A 20,756-nucleotide genomic window follows, 5' to 3' on the forward strand; every position below is an offset into this window, starting at 1 on the left:
AACATGAAACGATATAAGCGTCCTTTTCACAATTTAACAGAATGTATGATGAGCGGTTTGAGAAATCGAATCCGTCCCAAACATCACCCCTGTATCTCTATTAAGAACTGGATATTCTCCTCGGGAATATTTCTGTGTGGTCGTCTGTAAGGGAGGCATTTCCCAAGGGCAAGCCACTCCACAAACTCAGAAGTTAGATCTTTAGAGTGAATGCTGCTTTATTCAACATTCTATTGCAACGTGTGTGTGTGTGTGTGTGTGTGTGTGTGTGTGTGCGTGTGTGTGTGTGTGTGTGTGTGTGTGTGTGTGTGTCGGTGTGTGTGTGGGTGTGTATGAATTCAGAACGTTGGGATTGATGGTCAGCCAAATGAATGTTCTTCCTGTAGAATGTGGGAGGCAAAAGTCACGAATAATGTCCCAAGTATCTGCATCTGTGGGAAGTGCATCCAACTCTAGATTCTTGGTAAGTGTCGATGGAAACTGGAGCTGGACTTTGGATTACTCGGGAGACTGAGGAGATAATTGAGAGGAGTTTTTGGCAGGCCGTAACACCTCAGGTATGCTATGCGGTTATAAGCATAGCATACCGTTATAGATACTTTTGAGGGGGAATGACTTAGGAGGGGTAACACATGGGGTACAGGTCTCTCGCACAGAGTTTGTTCCTGTTGCTCAAAAGAGATGCGGGGACAGGAAGAGAGCATTATTTTTGGAGACTTCATCGTGAGAGAAACAGATTGCAAATTCAGTGGGTGAGGACACACTTATGACTGGTATGTTGCCTCCCAGCTCCCAGGGCTTGTAATGTCTCGCATCGTGTTTGTGCGATTCTTAAGGGAGTGGGGGAGTAGTCCCAAGTCATGGTCCACATATGAAACAACAACATTGGTAAGAAATGCCATATAAGGCTGAAATTCAGTGAGCCAGAGTGACATCTTCGATCTAGATCAAACAGAGTTGTTCTCTCTGATTTGTTACCCATGACACGTCGTGCAGAGATGAAGAATAGGTAGAGAGCTTTTGAACATCAGGCTACCGGGATGATACAGAGGGGCAGGATTTGGATACCTGGATAATTGTGTCTTATTCTGAAGTAGGTGGTACCTCAACAAATAGGATAGTTTTCACCTGCAACACAGGAGAACCAATATTCTGGGGGTGGTGAGGGGAGGGGGGATAAATTGCTAATGCTCTTCCGGAGGGTTTACGTGAATTCAGCAGCACAATGGGAACATGAATTGCAGGTCAGTTTTACAGGAGGTTTTGAGTAGTGAGGATATAACTAGGTTTGCAAGAGGGTACTGGCAAGGATGAAGATGGTTCCAAGTGTGTTTACTTCATCGCCAGGAGCATCTGGAATAAGGTAGATGAACTTAGAACATGGGTTGTTAACTGGGAGTTCGACGTTGTGCCCATTTCAGAGACATGAATGGCAGTGAAAGGACTGGGAGTTCCTAGTGCCGCAGTTTCGATTTTTCAGTAAGAACAAGGAAGGTGGCTAAGGAGGGCGAGGTGTGGCATGATTAGCCAAGGACAACATTACGGGAGTGAAAAGAATATTTGATGAGCACTCTACGGAGTCTACTGTGCTAGAAAGGTCTGATATTAGACTCAGGAAAGGAGAGGTCACTGTGAATGGAGTTTTCAATAGCCCACTGAAGCATTCCAGAGATGTAGAGGAAAAGATTGCAAAGATGATTCTGAATAGGAGCGAAAATAACAGGTAGTTGTTATGAGGAATTTTAACTTTAACAATAATGATTGGAAAGTTTATAGTTTGAGTAAATCTGATCGATAAGTTTTTGTCCAATGTGTGCAGGAGGATTTCCTGACATAGCATATAGTCAGGCCAACAAGAAGCAAAGCCACATTGGAATTGGTACAGGGTAATGTACCAATCTGTTTGATGTGGAGGGAAGTGAGCACTTTGGTGATCGGAATGGGTGGTACCTATTAATCTGTGTCACAATTGAAGAAAGGCAATGCTGTCGAGGAGAATATTGTGATACAACCTATTAGAATACACGAAATTAATGTTTGTAAGGGGTTTGTGTTGGCAATTCTTGAAAGAGTGAAAAAAGATCTGTCCGTTGGGCTTGGTGGGATGTATCCGAGGATTCTCTGGGAATCATGGGTGGAGACATTTAACTGTGGACTTTGTGTCATTGGCGTCTCTGTGATTAGTGCGAGAAGACTCAAAATTAGTAAATATTGACCCCTTCCCCAAGAAAAGGAGGAGAACTTTGATAATTGCAGAACATTGAGCCTCAGTTTCGTTGTAGATAAAATGTTGGAAAAAGTTATGAGAGAAGGGATTTATGATCATCTAATAAGGAAAAGGTTGATTCGGGATAGTCAATTCGATTTTGTGAAGAGTAGTTTGTGCTTCACGAACTTGATTGAGCTCTTTGAGAATTTGAGCTATTAGGTGGATGAGTGTGAAGCGATTAAAATGGTGGATATAGTTTTCACTTAGGCATTGATAATATTCCAAACGGTAGGCTACTGCATAAAATACATAGGCATTTGATTGAAAGTTTTTTTATTGGTTTGGATCAGAAACTGGCTAGCTGAAAGAAGACAGAATGGGTAGTTGATGGGAAATATTCGTTCTGGATTTCAGAAACTAGTGGTTTCGCAGAAGGTTGTTTTTTCGGTCCACTGCTGTTTATCATTCTTATAAATAACCTGGATTAGGGCATGGAATGATGGGTCAGTAAATTTCCCAATAATACGAAGCTAATGGAGTTCTCAACAGTGCGAAATGTTTCTGAAGAGTGCAGTGGGACATGAATAACCTGCAGAGCTAAGCTCAGATGTGTCAAATAGAAATTAATGTGGGAAAATGTGAGGTCATTCACTTTGGAAGCATCAATAAGAAGAAAGAGTTCTGGGCTCAAAGTAATTTTGTTGGAAGTTGAGCTGAACAGCGAGACTTCGGCGTTACTGTGCAAAAAAACGCTGCAAGTTACCCCGTGTTGACAGGTTTGTTTGGAAGGAGCATGGAATTATTGGATTGATTTATTGGGAGAGAGGTTGAGTTTCAGAGCCATGAGGTCATGTTGCACTCCAAAATTCTCTGGTGGCCGCAATTGTGGAATTGCATACAGTTCTGATCGCCACATCATCGGACGGATGTGCAATCATTGGCAAGGGTGCAGAGGAGATTAACTGCGGTGCTGACTTTTTTGGAGTGAAAGTCTTACGAGGAGAGACTGCGGGAACTCGTGCTGTTTATGACAGAGAAGAAGTTTGAGAGATGATTTAATAGAGACATACAAGATGATCAGATGCTTTCTTAAGGTGGACAGTGAAGGACATTTTTTTTACAAATGGTGATGGTTGGCTCAAGGGCACACAGCTTTAAATTGCGGCTGATAGATGCCGAGGCATGTTCTATTCTCAGTGAGTAGAAAAGGTGCAGAACGCCGAGGATTCAACAGTCGCAGATGCACCAACTTTTAGGGCTTTTCAATGATCGGGGATAATCTTTTGAGCCATAATTATAAAATGTCGTTCGGTTTGACATTTGATTAGGATCGCGTTGGGTGTAACATCAAGGGCCAAAGAGCCTTTATTGTACAGTAATATTCGGTCCTTGAGCTGTTCTCAGCCTGATGTTGCAATCATCCTGGCCAATATCAGTGAAATCAGCGCCTGGCGTGGATCAATCTCTCAACTTCGGCAGCTCAGACACCTCCAGTCTGCTATAGAAGCACGGCAACCTGATCAATTTCCACAATGGAGCTGACATCAGAGGACGTTCAACGGCTCCTGTTCTTACCACTGAGGCCAGAAATGCAATTACTCAATTTTTGCTGTGGATCGGAATTGAAACACACCTCAGAGGTAATTGTACTGATTATTGATCATCCATTATGTCACATCAGGTTCAGGAAAAGGACAGAGAAAAACGTGGTGAAAAAAAGATGTTATTGAATATAATTCTGGATTAGTGGTGCTGGAAGAGCACAGCAGTTCAGGCAGCATCCAGGGAGCAGCGAAATCGATGTTTCGGGCAAAAGCGCTTCATCAGGAATAAAGGCAGAGAGCCTGAAGCGTGGAGAGATAAGCTAGAGGTTGGCGGGGGCGGGGTGGGAGGGGGTTGGGGAGAAAATGGCATAGAGTACAAAAGGTGAATGGGGGAGGGGTTACTGAATATAAGTTTACCGTGGCGTCCTGCGTTGATCACGGGCATTTTTTGGAGACTACTGTACTGGGATTTTCCTTCCATCAGTTTCATACGTCACAGAATTCGATTCACTGACACTGCACCAAGTTCCTTTGAAAAGTTCATACGACACATTGACCCACATTGCACACAACGTCAACAACCTTCAGCATTACGACATTCAAGAGCACGTGGCATGGTTTGTATAAATAGTATACAAAGCGCAATTCTATGCAAGACCTAATTGAATTCCAGTTTAGATTAGATAACATTCCCTACAGTGTTGAAACAGGCCCTTCGGCCCAACCCGCCCAGACCCATTTCCCTTTGACAGATGCACTGAACACTACGGGAAATTTAGCCAGGAGGTTAAACAAATGTTGATCCTTGTTACATTATGAGAAATTGGGAAGCTGGCAAAGTGTGATACCAAACAAGCGATCGAAGAAGTGGGTTTCAAGGCGTATTTTGTCACATAAAACGAAGTTTGTATCACAAAACTGATTTGACCGAATTTGTTCTGATCGAGGTGATTATCTTTTTTTCAGACTCAAAATGACTCAGAATTTAGTCCTTCCAGAACTCAGTGGTTTGAGGCTGGTTTTGTAAACCAGGGGTTGTAACCTCCATTCTCACGGCAGCCTTGCTGAATTTCCTAACAAGTTTTGCAACAAGCATCCGAAGGTGCGTTGTATGTGTTGTTAGGACTTATTTTTGAAGGAAAAGCTGAAAGTCATTTTTTACGCAGACCAGGCCTCATCTGTTTCAGTTTGGAAGTCCACATCCGTGTTTTTCCTCTGAGGACCATGTGGATGACAAGCTTCTGAGGCGAAGAATGCCTTCGTTTGGCAGGATGAAAAACGTGACTCATTAGAAGCAGTAAACTAACGGTGAAACAGTGGGGGACGAAAACTTACAAGGATGCGGCTGATCCTTATGTAGAGACGGGAATGCGCTGGAATCCAAATTAAACCGGTCAGAGGCTGGAAGAGCACAGCTAGCCAGTCTGCCTCACAGGTGGAGACATCGACGGTTTGCAGATACCAAATATTCACGATTGGGGCAGTCTTCGAAGGACACCTCCTGCCAGTTTACGCCACTGCTTATGTCAACAGAATCGGGTTTTAAATCTAGTAATGAAGAAAGAAGAGGCCAAACGGTTCAATTCCTCATTTTATGTTAGTTGGAATGTCCTGAGGCCTTGTCACTCTCAAAAGATGTGTCTCTAAAGCTCCATCTATGGGTCAAAATGAGGTTCAGTTCTCCCCCAGGTCATGAACAAACGTGACGGTATCTGACTTCAGTCTCTGTCGCTGGTTCATTTGAAATTAAAACTTTGCATGGAAAGTCTCATTGAGATGAACACTTCAGACGTCAGGCTGTGGACCAAGTAGTGGTAACGGGAAAGGAGAATGGATGGATGTTTGATGACTGGTACTGAGATGATGCATTATTCTGTGCTGTAAAAGCACGGTGTCATGAAATTCTTTTTCGATAGAGATATCTCATCACAGGAAAAGAAAGCTATGCTGTTAAGAGAAGACACAATTGCACATGCCGTCCTTCCTGGTCGACCAGTGGTTCCGATGCAGCACTTTAACCGCTGGGGATTGGGTTCATTTCTTGGTCAGGGAATCAGAATTTAATGTTCCTGGTAAAGGCAACAACAAAGTCGAGCATCTTTGACAGGAATCACATGACAAACGCGTCCGCATGTGCCTTGCAATATTGTACAGGGCCATAAGGTGGCTCACTGGTTATCACTGCTGCCTCACAGCACCAGAGATATGATTTGCCTACAACTGGGTTGACTGTCAGTAAGGTGCCTACTTCAGGCGCAAATGAAGAGAAAAAGGGGTAAGGAATTGTTCTGTGAGGGTTAATCCCTGGAGGATTGGTGTGCATTGGTTGCATTGAATAGCTAGTTTCTGAACTGTAGGCATTCTATGTTCCCTTAGTGTGTTGCTTTAGCCAATGTTCAGACCAGGGAGAAAAGTGAGGAAAAACAGTCACTTCCCAGTCAGGGATTCATCCATCACGCGACAACCAACGGATTCCCTTTTGCCTGAACTAGCTCCTATTTTCCCTACATTGGTAATGGCAGTACACAGCATTAGACCGGGTTTTAATGTGTTGCATTGGACCCAGCATCCTTTCCCAACATGGACTATACAGGGATATAAAGAGATAATAAAAGACATGGATGGCGATGACTGGAATGAAAAGACGTCAGGAAGAATGGACAGCGTTTACTTGGAAACAAAAAAAAAGGAAAGGAAGCCATCGATGTAGTGATGCCATTTGAAAAGACAAGGCGAGGTTTCATGGGTTGGTGGAAAAAAACGAATAGATCATGTGGCGTGACACCAGGTAAAACTGAGTTGTGTCCGTATGGAAGGTTTCCAGGCGATGAGAATTTGGTGAGATTAAACAGGAGAGAAGTTCCTTCATTCGGATGGATCTATATCAAGACTTTAGAACTTCAAAACCAGCGATGAATGATAAAGAGAAGTTTGGAAAGTTATCCTTTTCCTTCTACAGCAGTTGAATTCGAAAATGATTACTCTTTCGCTGGAAAGATTATTGAGAAGCTGATCCTAATATATTTGTGAAGATGCGTGCAGACACGCAAGGAATGAATTTCACCGTGACAGGGAGTCTGGGCGGCCATGATGGGTACGCGTTACGTGCACACTCTGTAATTGGCTAAAGTTAATTGGAAAGAAGCTTCATAACACCTGCAACTGAGTACGACTAAGTACAGAATGTGCTGATTGTGAGGAAAGGTTCAGCAGCTTGTTCCACGTGAACTTCTATAAATTGTAAAAAAAAAACTGAGTATGAAAGGGAAGCCAGTTTGCTCAGTCTGCTGCGTAACTGGTTTATGCTATAAAGTAAAGCAACAGTATGGGATTAATTCTCGAATGTCTCAGCATACCCTCAGGATCATGATCTCCCAACTCAGCTAATACTTTGGACGATGGCGATATTCAAAGTGAAACTATACTATCGTGAGAGGGAACTGACCTGCTAATGTAATGCACCTTTATCCTTTAATGTGTTGCATTGGAAGATTTGGCTGCAATCACAGAGAAGGGAGTGAGTCCATATGCTGCTCACTCATCTTCCCCCAAAATATCCATTAACAAGACACGAAAAATATTCCTACTGCAATTCTGTAATCTTCACAGCAATACTTAAAACATCGTTATTGTTTCGATTCCAGTTTTTCTGATAACAGTCAAAATGTCCAATGAGATAAATCTAATATCTTGTGGATTGCTTTAATGGCCTGTGCGAGCTTGCATCAAAATCAGTAATATGAAAAGAGCTAAACATCCTTTAGAGAATTGAACCCAGCGCAGGATCAGCGGTATGAAACACGTCATTTCTTTGCAAAAATCACCTCTGTATCTCTATTGAGTGTTGAATATTCTCTCAGGGAGTATTTATGGCTGGGCTTAAGTAACTGAGGCATTTCCCAAGGACAGAGCACTCCAAAACATCATATTTTTTTTAGAATAAATGCTGTTTTACTCAACGTTCTTTTGCAACTTTTAAATATATATGCACAGACATATACATGCATGCGCACATACATTTATATCTATGTGGATATATAAATATGCGCATATATGCGCGCGTGTGTGTGAATTCAGGACATTAGTAATGGATAGTCGGCCATTTGAATGTTCTTCCTGTAGAATGTGAGAGCTTAGAGATTACAATAATGTCCCGCACATGTGGTGGAAATGTGGCATTGAAAAATTTGGTGAAAATCGGTTGTATTGAATTCTGCGTACGTTTATCGTGGTGTCCTGCGTTGATCATCGGAAATGTTATGTCGCCACTGGATTGGGGTTTTCCTTCGGTCGGCTTCACTACGTCAGGGAATTCGATTCACTGAAATTTTACCAACTTCCATCGGCATGTTCATATGACACATCGACCCATACTGCACACAACGACAACAAAATTCAGCATACTGCACCCACGAGCACGTGGCATGATTTTTATAAACAGTGAAGATTGAATAATGTTATGCAAGGGCAACGTGAATTTCAATTTACTTGGTAAAGTCGCAAGAATCCAGAGTAAGATTCAAAATGTCAGAACTTCACGTTCATTACCTTGGCCAGAATTCCAGCCCAGCAAAGGGGAAATCTGCCCCTGAATCACCTGAATCCATGCAATTGCTTGCTCCAGGTGTCCACTTTGAACCCATGCGAAGCAACATTCAGCCTGAAGGAGAACTTGTCAGAACCCTCCGCTGTCTGATCTAAAGCTGAAATAAGAGCTGTCTATTCCAGCTGGAAGGGAAGGGATGTGGAGGTGAGACCAAAATATTTCGTGGCGTTTAATTCATATTGTTACTATTATGAATGCTTAAAAATCTGAACCAGAAATGGCACAGACACAAAGGAGCCCATTGTTAATACCGATCTCGTCCTGCTCCATGATTCAATATCATCATGGCTGACACAACAATTTTGTGTCTTTTTCCAGCTTATACACATCATCGTGTTGCCTATTGACTAACAGATGTTTATTGATCTCTATCATAAATAGACATCGAAAATTTAAACTTGTGAGAGGAAAATGTTCCGTTTCAAGACAGTTGAGTTTCTGCACGACTACTGTTGGTTTTGCAGATGAGCAGCCGAGTCTGCTCTGACCACCTTCCAAACCATAAACCAAAATTCGACTCTGATGGGACTCGAACCCACAACCTTTGAATTGCAAACTGAGCAGCGATATAGAAGTCCAACGCGCTATCCATTGCACCACAGAGTCGCGCCAGCAATTGCCTTTTAGCACACAAATTTGTCTTTGACCCATTGCGTTCAGGACACCCAACTCGCGTCTGTCTGTCCTGGTCACTCTTTCCAGTATCAGTTCCTTATCCACGTGTGCTCTGGCTCTTCAAGTGTTCGGCTACAGACTGCTGGAACGTTCTCATGACACGTAGCTTTACCACATGCTCAGATAATGATTTCCCGATAAGCAACACTCGACTGTTGAAAGCATTCTTGCAAATTCTCCTCAAAACATCTCGTCTCCTGTATTTCATTTATGTCACTCTATTCCTTTCAAATACAAGCTGATCCCTCTCATACATAACTATCCTCTTCATAAAATGTGCACGTTAATCTGTTACTCAAAGAGCTTTCTCCACTCTTCGATAAACATCCCCCAACCTAGCTCGTCTACCTTCACAATGGAAATGGTCCAGCCCTTGCCATTCCTGTCATCTCCTCTGAGAATCTCATCCTGCAATCAGAAGCTTCCAGCCGTCTGGCGATTACAACAGACAAGCAAAGTTCCCTGAAGTAAAGCCAAAAGGTCAGAACAAAGTCAGCATCTCGTGTCCATATCTCATGAGAAAGGAAAGTTAACATTTCGAGTCCAATGATCTGTCTTCGGAACTGATGAGATGGAAGGGTGGGTGAAGAATGTGGAACAGGACGGACGGGTTCTAAAATGATTGAACTCGATGTTGGGTCCTAACGTTTGCATGTCTGTAGAAAATGAGTTGCAGGTCTTCCAGCTTGTGTTATTCCTTGAAGGAGCACTGCAGCAAACCAGAGACCGGAATCGTGGCCTGGGAACACAGTGTCTCGATTAGAGTGGGGCTGGAATTGTACAGTAGTTCAGGCAGCATCCGAGGAGCAGTAAAATCGTCATTTCGGGCAACAGCCCTTCATCAGGAATACAGCCAAAGAACCTGAAGGGTGTGAACACAGTGTAATGTGAAGTTACAGGAGACTGGAAGAACAGGATAGTTTTTGTTGATTCTGAGCAGAACATAAGTGATTTCAGTTTTGTCACCGACTCTGTTTTCCTCTCTCCATTGCAGAGAGATCACATTCTGAGCAGGAAATACATTTGTCTCTATTAAACGAAGTGAAGACAAGTCTCTGCAAGATGTGACTGGAAGCTTCCACAGTGAGGAGAGACATCAGAAACGAGCAGGAAATGTAGCTTACAACATAGAACGTTACAATGCAGTGCAGGCACCTCGGCCCTCGCAGTTGCAGCGACCTTCAAAAATAATGTGATGTCCATTGTAATGGAAAATTAGCATTTATTTCGAAACCAATAAAACCACGGGGAAACAAAGAAGTAAGAACCTGACTTTGCAGAGGCAAGTATTGCAGACAGATAGAAAAAAGATGTCAAGTTAAACCGAACTATTAGCAGACTTACAAGGTCAGTAAACTACCATATCACCAGACAAGGAATGGGAAAAAAAACAACTCCGTATCTGGAAAGGAACTCGAATGTTTCAGGTCCCTGACATTGAGGTGTTGATAAGAAGAAGCGAATCCTATTATCAAGGGAAAATGTATTATATGTGGAAGGTGCACCAGTTACCTTTTTGGTAGATACAGGAGCAACACATTCAGTCCTGATATCTAGGCAGCTGAGAGAGTCGACGCAATGGATGCATCAGGATTCGTGACACGAGAGAGATTAACCGCAACCCTATTGTGTGAAACCAGTAATGGTGAAACATTCCAATTCTCATTTCATTTCTCGGAATTCCGTCCTTTAAATCTGATGGCTGGCAATCTCATAGTGAGTCTGGGGTCGGATTTGTGCAGTACCCCGACAGGCTTGCAGGTAATACAGAAAGAAGATTTACCAGCGCAGGCTGTAAAATCCGACTCACGACCCCTGATGCATGGCTATGAGTGATGATTACCCAGAGAGCCATAAGTTCAGTGAGCGATTCGCTCGCCCACGTAGCAAGTAACCATGTTAATCCCAAAAGCACCGATTTACATGCTGGAGATATGAGGCACTGCTCAGCACGCATACACCGTCATGGCCCTTACAAATCATCTGAGAAGGATTGTTTTAGGAGAATGTTTGAACCAGGTCAGTTATTGTTGTGCGAATTTTATTAGAACGATCACAGATGTGCAGTCAGTGTAAACTTATCCAAGATATCTGTGACGGCAAGTAGACTCTATCTTTTTGATGTGGAACGCTCCTTTCCTCAAATACCATTGGCGAACAGATCCAGTGACAGGTGGCAGGATTTGGGACCATGGGTACTACTGGCACAAAAAAAACGAAAGCTTGTGTCTTCAGGGACGATGTGCATATCTGCTTCAATGCAGATATAAGGACATATACAGAGAAACTAAATTGGCTAACTCAGGCAGATAGGGCAGTCCAGGTAACCCGCGCCAAGTGGGTAGCCTGGCGTTGAGCTATGGTAGATGTTTCGGAGCCAAAATTAAGAAGGGTCCCTGCTGAGTTCATGGCAAATGGCAAACGTGATGTGGGGTTCATACGAAGCTGTGAAACCAAAAGAATAATCCCGAATTCTCAGTATCGTCCTTGCAGAACACAAGACTCGTTAAAACCCGAGGCTGTAAAAGGAATTACTCTAGTCTTTGAATCCCTGCTGAAGGGTGAAGTGATAATTCCCTGTGGATAATCACCAGTGAGATCCCCCATTCTTCCGGTCAAAAAGGCAAACATTTCAGGTGAATCGGGGAAATGGAGGTTTGTACAAGACCTGCAGGTAGTCAATTATGCTGTTGTTCCGCCCGCCCCAAATGTTCCTAATTCTTGTTCTATATTAGCTCAAATTCCACGGACAGTAAATGGTTCTCTGCTTTGAATTTAGCAAATGCCTTCTTTAGTGTACCAGTACACCGAGAAAGTCAATTCTGATTCACTTTTCCATTCAAAGGCAAATCGTATACATTCAGGTGAATGGTCTCTTTCTTGAACTCGCTTGTATATCAGCAGATTGCCGGACTCAATTAATTATTTCAAATCATAGCAGACGAATGATCTCTCCTCTCTGTGAACTCACTGGTGCCTCAGCAGACTGAATGACTGAAAGAAACCTTTCCCATTCTTAGAACAGGCAAACGGCCTCTCTCTTCGCAGATGCAAAGTGAAATCAAATGACGGCCTGAACCCATTCCCTCTGTGAGAGCACTTGAATGGTTTCTCGTCAGCGTGAACACGTTGATGGTACAGCAGTTCCTGAGACCTTTTAATGCCTTTTCCACACTCGGGATCATTAAATGGTTTCTTGTCCGTGTGAACTCACTGGTGAGTCAGCAAGTTAGAGATCGATGCAACTCCCTTTCCACAATGAGAACAGTTGAATGGCTTTCCCCCGGTGTGGTTGCCCTGATGAATTTTCAGGGCAGAAAAGTAATTGTATCGTTATCACATTTCTGCAGTTTCTCTCCAGCGTCCCTCCAATTATGTCCCGATATTTCAGATAGTGAATACTTTCACTCCACTCTGAATGTAGCTTTCTGCTTTCATTTTCAAAGGCCGGTAAGGTTCATGGAGCAAAGCAACTCCTTTAAATTCTGATGTAATGCTTCGTTTCAGTTTCCCAACAGCAAATTCTCATCTTTGATACCACTCAAATAAATCTAGAAATATCTCAGTAAGAGAGAATCCTCAGAATGCCAAAGCATATGATTTTCATTCTTGTTGTGGTTCTGCTCGCCGAGCTGGAAGTTTTTGCTGCAAACGTTTCGTTCCCTGGCTAGGGAACATCATCAGTGCTGTTGGAGCCTCGTGTGAAGCGCTGCTTTGATGTTTCTTCCGGTATTTATATTGGTTTGTTCTTGCCGCTTCCGGGTGCCAGTTTCAGCTGCAGTGATTTGTATGTGGGGTCCAGGTCGATGTGTCTGTTGATGGATGTTCTTGCCGTTTCCGGGTGTCAGTTTCAGCTGTAGTGGTTTGTATATGGTGTCCAGGTCAATGTGTCTGTTGATGGAGTTTGGGGATGAATGCCATACTTCTAGGAATTCTCTGGCTGTTCTCTGTCTGGCTTGTCCTATGATAGTGGTGTTTTCCCAGTCAAATTCATGTTGCTGGTTGTCTGAGTGTATGGCTACTAGAGATAGCTGGTCGTGTCGTTTTGTGGCTAGCTGATGTTCATGGATGCGGATTGTTAGCTGTCTTCCTGTTTGTCCTATATAGTGTTTTGTGCAGTCCTTGCATGGTATTTTGTAAACTACGTTAGTTTGGCTCATGCTGGGTATTGGGTCCTTTGTTCTAGTGAGTTGTTGTCTGAGCGTGGATGTTGGCTTGTGTGCTGTTATGAGTCCTAAGGGTCGCAGTAGTCTGGCTGTCAGTTCTGAGACGCTCCTGACGTAGAGTGGCTAGTCCTTTTGGTTGTGGCATGTCCTCGTTCCTCGGTCTATCTCTTAGGCATCTGGTGATAAAGTTGCGTGGGTATCCGTTTTTGGCGAATACCTTGTATAGATGTTCCTCTTCCTCTTTTCGCAGTTCTGGTGTACTGCAGTGTGTTGTGGCCCTTTTGAATAGTGTCCTGATGCAGCTTCGTTTGTATGTGTTGGGGTGGTTATTTTCATTCTTCGCCTGATGTGGGTATTCCAGAACAGGTTAGCATTTATTGTTCATTCCTGATTTGACTGGATTAGGTGATGATGAGATTCCATCTTGAACCATCGTTTGTCTGTGCTGTCGGTCGATCCAAATTATAGGTAAGTGAAATCCACAATTTTGACCCAGTCATTCTGGAGTAATGACAATGTATTTCCCGAGCAGGATGGTAAGTGGGTTGTGGGTCTTTCCTATCTGTCTAGTGCTCTTTTCCTTTTAGATGGAAGCAGTTGTGAATGTGTAATGTACTGGTGTTGGAACGTTGGCGGATATCTGCAGTACATCTAGTGGATGGTGCAGACTGCATGCCTGAGCGTTTGGTTATGGTGGGAATGGATGTTTGTCGATGTTTTATTAGTTATGCTTTGCTGCTCAATTCAGCTGCTCTGTTCTGGGCGGTGTTGAACTTTTCAACATTGTTACAACTACAGTAAGGAATCCTCAAGAAGGTTTGGATTTAAATATCTCTTGCTGCTCAGATGCTGTCTAATCTGTTGTGCTTCTCCTGTACATTGTTTCTTTCACACTTCAATCATCCAGGCGAAAAGGAACTATCCCATCATGTCTCATTCTGTATTGTAAAGTAGTAAACAGTTGGTAGGGAAAGAAGAAAAGAAAGAGAAGAACATTTGATCAATGAGGTGATCAAAGATCTCGCTCTGAGAGTGAATAGCGGTTAATGGAGACTGCCAGTGACAAATCATCAGTGGCGTGTAATCTCAGGCTCTGTGTTATCCACGCTTTAGGAGTCAAGAAAATCTCTGACTATGACCTGCTCTTGTGGCCACAATGATGTATGGCTGCTAAAGTTAGCTTCTCAAAGACATTGTGACTTTCACTGCACCAAAGAAGGACTTTGGACCCATCTTGCAAATGTCCATCATGAAGCAACGATCCATTCTCATCCCATTATTTTTCAGAAATTGGTCTGGCGCTTTAAGCATTCTGGTACTCCAAGTGATCAACGAAATAATTTCCTAATTCCACCACCTCCAGCGAAATACTATTACCAAACATACATTCCCATCCCCCCCAATTGTCCGCCTTCCCCACGCACCATTCCCTCCAGGGCATCGTGGTGCACTGTGCCTTCTCTCTCAACACCTCCCCAACAGCTCCATGGAAGCTTTCCCTAAAATCGCGGAATATGTGACATATACATTCATAGAACATGAGAACGAGGAGCAAGGCTTTGCTGTACAGGCCTTAGAGACTGCTTCGCTACTCATTAAGCTCATGCCTGATATTTCCATGGACACGTATCCACTTAACCAAACTCTGAAGGTAATCTTTACTTCCTTTATTGTTAAATAAATGCAGCCCGAACTAAAAAAAAACATTGATTGATGGCGCATGAAATACATCGTTGGGCAATCACTCCATCGAGGAACAACCCTCTGGTTGATGAAATTCCTTCTCAATTCAGTCCTATATCTCGTTCTAATCTAGAGGTTGTGCCCTCTTCCCCTAGTTTCGTTTGCTAATGGAAGCATGCTCTCGACTTCTATCTCACACATAATATTATATGTTTCCATGAGATCCGGCCTCATTCTTCTGAATTTTCGAAATAAGCTTATTCCACATAGTCTCCTATCATCAGCTAACACCTTCAAATCCGGAATTCCCTCTGCCAGAATATTGCCTGTTAATCAACATTTCAATGTTCCTTTGCAGATTTTCACAGTCCTCCGCACACTTTGCTCTGCTACTCACCTTTGCGTCAACTGCACACCTTGACACGATATGCATGGCTCCAAACTTCCAATCATCCATATAAACTGAAGTAATTGCGGTCCCAGTACCAATCCTTGAGGAACATCGTTGATGGTTAATAATATAGAACTCATTTATCCATGCTCTGCGCTTCCTGTTGGGAAACAATCCTCAACACATTCTCATACTTTACCCTAAACAGCAACCGTTCGCTGTCAGCCCCTGAACAGCACCTTGTCGAGGCCATTTTGAAAATCTAAGTACATCAATTCACTGGGTCCCGTTGTACACCATGATCGTAATGCCATCATAGAATTTGAAAAGATTTTGCAGGAATGACCTGCTCTTCATTAACCCAGGCTGCATCTGTCAAATTTCTACCGAGAAGCCCCGCTATTTCTTCCTCGATAATAGACTCAAGAAATTTATGCACTACAGAGGTTAAACAAACTGGTCTATCATGTTGGAGAATGGGTCTGGGTGGGTTGCGCTTTGGCGGTCGGTGTGGACTTGTTGGTCCGAAGGGCCTGCTTCGATACTGTAAGTAATCTGATCTAATTCCTCGTATTTTGTCTGCCTCACATTTTAAACAGTGACGCCATCTTTGTGTTTTGCAATCTGCTGGGACTGCCCCAGAGACCAACGAATTTTCGAAAATTACCGCAAGCACATGCCATTGTGTTTAGTACCCTGCGATGCATTCCACCAAGTCCTGGAGACGTAACCATCCTTTGCAATATTAGCTTCAACAATCCAACACTAGTTCGTTTGTTATAATGACTGTTCCCAGGTCGTCACCAAATGTCATCTCTTTGTCAATTACTGGCATGTTATTAATATCCTCCACTGTGAAGACCGACGCAAATGCCTGTTCAATGTCACGGCTATTTCCACATATCCCATAAGTAAATGCCCCTTCTTATCCACGAGAGTGTCAACGTTTACTTTTGTCTCTCTTTTTTCATTTTCTATTTTAATAGAAACTTCTGCTATCGATCTTTATGTTCTGTGATATTTTTAATGCCATGTTCTTTCTCACACTTTTCTGCATTAAATTCCATTTGCCAACACTCAGCCCAGCTCTGCTGCATACCTGTGTCCCTATGTTACCAACAATATCTTTCAGCACTATGTACAACTTTACCAAACGTCGTGTCGTTCGCAAATTTACTAACCCATCCTTCTCCGTCCCCATCCAACTCGTTTACAAAAAAAAAATGACAAAAATCAGTGAACCCAAAACAGATTGGTGCAGTACACCACACGCAACAGAATTCCAGGATGAAGTTTTCCTATCAAGTAACACCCTCTGTCTTCTTTCAGCTGGCTAATTTCTGATACAAAGCACGACATCCGCCTCAAGCCCATGCTTCACTATTTTGTGAGTCACCTGCCGTGGCGAAATTTATCAAACGGCTAACTGAAATCCAAACGTGCATTATATGAACGGCTTGATCCTCATACATCTGTTCAGTCACCTGGCAAATTTTGACAAGAGTTGTAGCTCAGTTTTAGCTTCCCAGATGAAGATTTTCTCACTGAGCTAGAAGGCTCATTTCCAGACTTTCGTTACCCTCCTAGGTAATATATTCAGTGTGCCTACGGGTGACGGAGTTTTCTTGATTCCTGCTTTCTATTTATATGTTTGCGGTTCTTTGGGTTGGTGATGTCATTTCCTGTAGTGATATCATTTCCTGTTCTGTTGTTTAGCTCGTTGCAGATGAAGTCTATCTCGATGTGATTTTGATGGATTTCCAGTTGGAATGCCATGCTTTTCAGAATTATCGTGTGTGTCTCTGTTTGACTTGTGTTTGGATGGATGCGTTGTCCAAGTCAAAGTGGTGCCTTTCCTGATCTGTATGTAAGGATACCAGTGAGAGAGGGTCCCGTCGTATTGTGGCTAGTTGATGTTCATATATCCTGGTGGCTCGTTTTCTGCCTATTTGTCCATATGCAAAAACTGATGTCATTTCCAAAACGCCATGCAAGAACTTGACAAATATTGCATTCAATAAACACTACATTCACCTGAGGCAACACATCCATCCGAGGACAAGCCAAACACCTACATGCAGGAGATTTAATCGAAGCATGGCATTCCAACCAGAACTCCATCAACAAACCCTTCGAGTTCGACGCCATCGACTACCCCTTGAGAAAAAAAGAACTGGAAATGACATCATCATCGGAAATGACATCACCAACCCAAACAAACCCAAACATATCAAGAAAAAGCAGGAATCATGAACAGTGTTTCGCCTGGAGACCCACTGAAATTGTTACCGAGTAGGGTGATGAAACGTCTGAAAATGAACCTTCCAATTCAGTGAGCAAACCGACATCCAGTTTAATGATGAATTCAAAAGCTCGATAATGTTTGTGAGTGTCGTCCACCCATTCACAAAACCGGCTTGACTTTCGTTCATAAATTTATTCCAATCGAGATGATTACAAATCTTATTTCATGGAACTTTTCCAACACTTTACCCACAACCGACGGAAGGGTCAATGGTCTATAATTTCCAGGGTTTTCTTTACACCCTTTTTTGAATGAGAGAGGAACTTTTACTATCATGTAGGGTTCTGGTACTCTAACTTTGGGCAATAACAACATTAATATCAAAGTGGAAGGCTCGGAAATCTGATTCGTAGCTTCCCAGAAAATCCTAGGATAAATACCATCCGGCCCAGGGGAATTTAGATATGTTCACATTTTCAGAGCTTATGACGCCTTGTCTTTGGGAACTTCAATCCTATCTCGTCTAGTAGCCAGTTTCTCAGTATTGTCCTAGACAACATTTTGTTTTCCCGTTGCGAATCCTGACTAAAGACATTGCTTTCACGCTTCCCCCATCACTTCCGACTCCACGCACTACTTATCACGACTGTCCTTCATTGGCCATATTTAATTCTATTCATTCTCTTAGCCCTCACATACCGATGGAAAGCTTTTTGATTTTGCCTTATCCTATCTGTCAACAAATTCTCAGTTCCCTCCTGGCTCATCTTCACTTTCTCTTCAGGTCTTTCCTGTTTAACTTGTAACTCTCAATCTCCTTAACTGAGCATTCACATCTCATGGGAACAAAAGCCTTCTTCATCTCAACAAGTGATTCACCTTCCTCAGTAATCATGACTCCTGCGCTTGACAATTTCCTCCCCCTCTGACAGGTACATACTTATCAAAGACACACAGAACCTGCTCCATGAATAAGCTCCACATTTCTATTCTGACCATTCCGTGCCATTTCTTTGTCAACCTCTGAATGCGTCATCTTATCTAGTCGCATTGCAATTTTCTTTCCCCCAGCAATAGCGCTTGCACTCCGGTGTATACCTATCCCTATGAAAATCTAAAGTAAACATAACTGAATTTTCGTAACTATCACCAAAGTGCTCACCTATCGCCAAATCTAACATCTTGCCGCATTCATTACCCAGCACTAAATCTAATTTAACCTCCCCCCTTGTTGGCCTGTTCCATTACACATTATTTAAGGAATCTATCGAAGATACACTCAACACTATCCCCGTCAAGGCTCCCCTGATTGGGCTGCTTCGACCGATCGACATGTTGATTAAATTCCCGCATGATAATTGTCATACCATTTTTTCATTTGTTATTTATGTCTTGGTTTACTGCCCTCCTCAATGTCATCTTAAAATTTGGAGACGGATAGACTCCGACAATCAGTGACATTTTCTTCTTAGAGCTTCTAATTTTCTCCCAAATAGATTCAAACTCATTCTCCATAGAAACTATATCATCTCTTTGCATCAGTCTGAGGTTGTCCTTCAATGTTTGAGTTACACCACCTTCCTTAACATCCTTTCTGTCCTTCCAAACTGCCTCATACCAGTGAATATATACCTCCCAGTCTTGACTATGCTGTCTCCATGTCTCTGCAACGTGTATTAAATCGTATTCATGATTTATGCCGTTATATATCCAACCTTCTTCTGGAAAGTACGAGAATTCAGGTATAGTACCTTTATGGTCGCATTCTTTCTCATTGATTAAAAACCATCTATAATAATATCTTCTATGGTATCCTTGCTTCTTGCTTCTCCTCACTTGTCCATTTCTGACCACCATGCTTAGTATACAAGTGCTCAAATACACCTTCCAGGTGAAGCAATACTTTCCACACACTTCGCACAATCTAATCTACAGCTCATATTGTTGTCGCCACTACCTTGGGATACGAAGTGTGGACTGAATGACAGTTGACAGAATGCCAAGTTCGATCGCCAAAAGTGTCCCTGATCTTTCAGTTCACTGATCATTTAGCACAGAACCATGTTTCCTAGCGAACGTCTCTATCTCAGTCTTACTGCAGTGTTGCACCATAGCTTAGCGCATGCTTAATAAGCACCAGACCATTTTCTGCTTGAGGACCCCACGACCCACCAGATCAATTTCAATCATTTTAGAGGCCTGAAATTTCCCATGTGTTGGCCCCCGACACACTCACCAGGCCTAGTCACGCACTCCTTTTGTTTAGTCATAAACAGTCTCTGTGAACAGTTGTTAATGCTCCAAACAAATCATTATCAATTACTATGCCCAACTGCTCATCTTTCTCTTTCGGCTCTATCCCGACATCTCGTTTCCTTCTAATTACTGCGACCCACATATCTTCTGCATATAGACCGAAGTTTTCCTGGAAACCATCAGTGCCAAGGACGGGGTCACTGTACCAAAATGTTAACTCCGATTTCTCTTTTCAGCATCTTTTCATATTGCCCCGAGGAAGCGTGATACTGTGCTTCTGTAATGACCCCCTGCACATAAGACAGAACCGTTTTCATCCTGAAAGTTTCTCTTGTTGATGAATCCCATTACAATGTGAGCCACTGGCATCGACTTCTTAGGTCAATGAAAATAGAAATCATGTGTTTGGGATTTGTGCCGCAGCTCTGTTCTGGATATGATAAACAACAAGAGATCAACATCTCCGTCATGTCAGATGTGAACAGATAGGAATCTCCACAGGAGTTGGAATTAAGTCAATGTTTTTCAGTTGGAGAAAATTCAAACTATTTCTCACTGTAATAGCCTGTGGCTATCAAAGCAAAATATTTCATAACCACAAATGCTTAACACAGCATTTTCAAGTTAAAACATCTGAACGATCTCCCTCCAGAGTGACAGTACAGTTGTGTCAGCAAATGGAATAACTGACTGGATCACTCTACTTGTTCAACGATAAACAGTTCTCTTGTGGTAAGATATAGAGGCAGAATGCAGGAGGAGGGATGGAAAAGTTCTTAAGCAGTTTGACATAGGAACTGAGGAAGTGTTCGTGGTTTTCTGGATTGAAGTGGGCATATTCTCAATTCAGGACGAACTTGTATCTTATGTTCCTCTCTGTGACGAGGGAGGATATTGCAGGTGTTCTGAGCAATGGTTTACTTTTATCCTAGGGTTTGTAGTGGACTGGACTCACGCAAGATTGGGAGAATCACACAGCAG

The 20,756-nt window shown here is 42.8% G+C and overlaps 1 non-coding gene across 1 annotated transcript; it reads right to left on the minus strand.

Moving 5' to 3' along the window:
• Positions 1-8,873: 8,873 nt before the first annotated feature.
• Positions 8,874-8,965, minus strand: trnar-ucu (transfer RNA arginine (anticodon UCU)). Its single transcript is given in 2 exon segments — positions 8,874-8,909; positions 8,929-8,965. It is a non-coding gene; the product is annotated as a tRNA-Arg (tRNA).
• Between the last annotated feature and the right edge of the window lie 11,791 nt (positions 8,966-20,756).

This window comes from Hemiscyllium ocellatum, chromosome 28 (genome assembly GCF_020745735.1).
Source record: "Hemiscyllium ocellatum isolate sHemOce1 chromosome 28, sHemOce1.pat.X.cur, whole genome shotgun sequence".
Classification (NCBI taxonomy): domain Eukaryota; kingdom Metazoa; phylum Chordata; class Chondrichthyes; order Orectolobiformes; family Hemiscylliidae; genus Hemiscyllium; species Hemiscyllium ocellatum.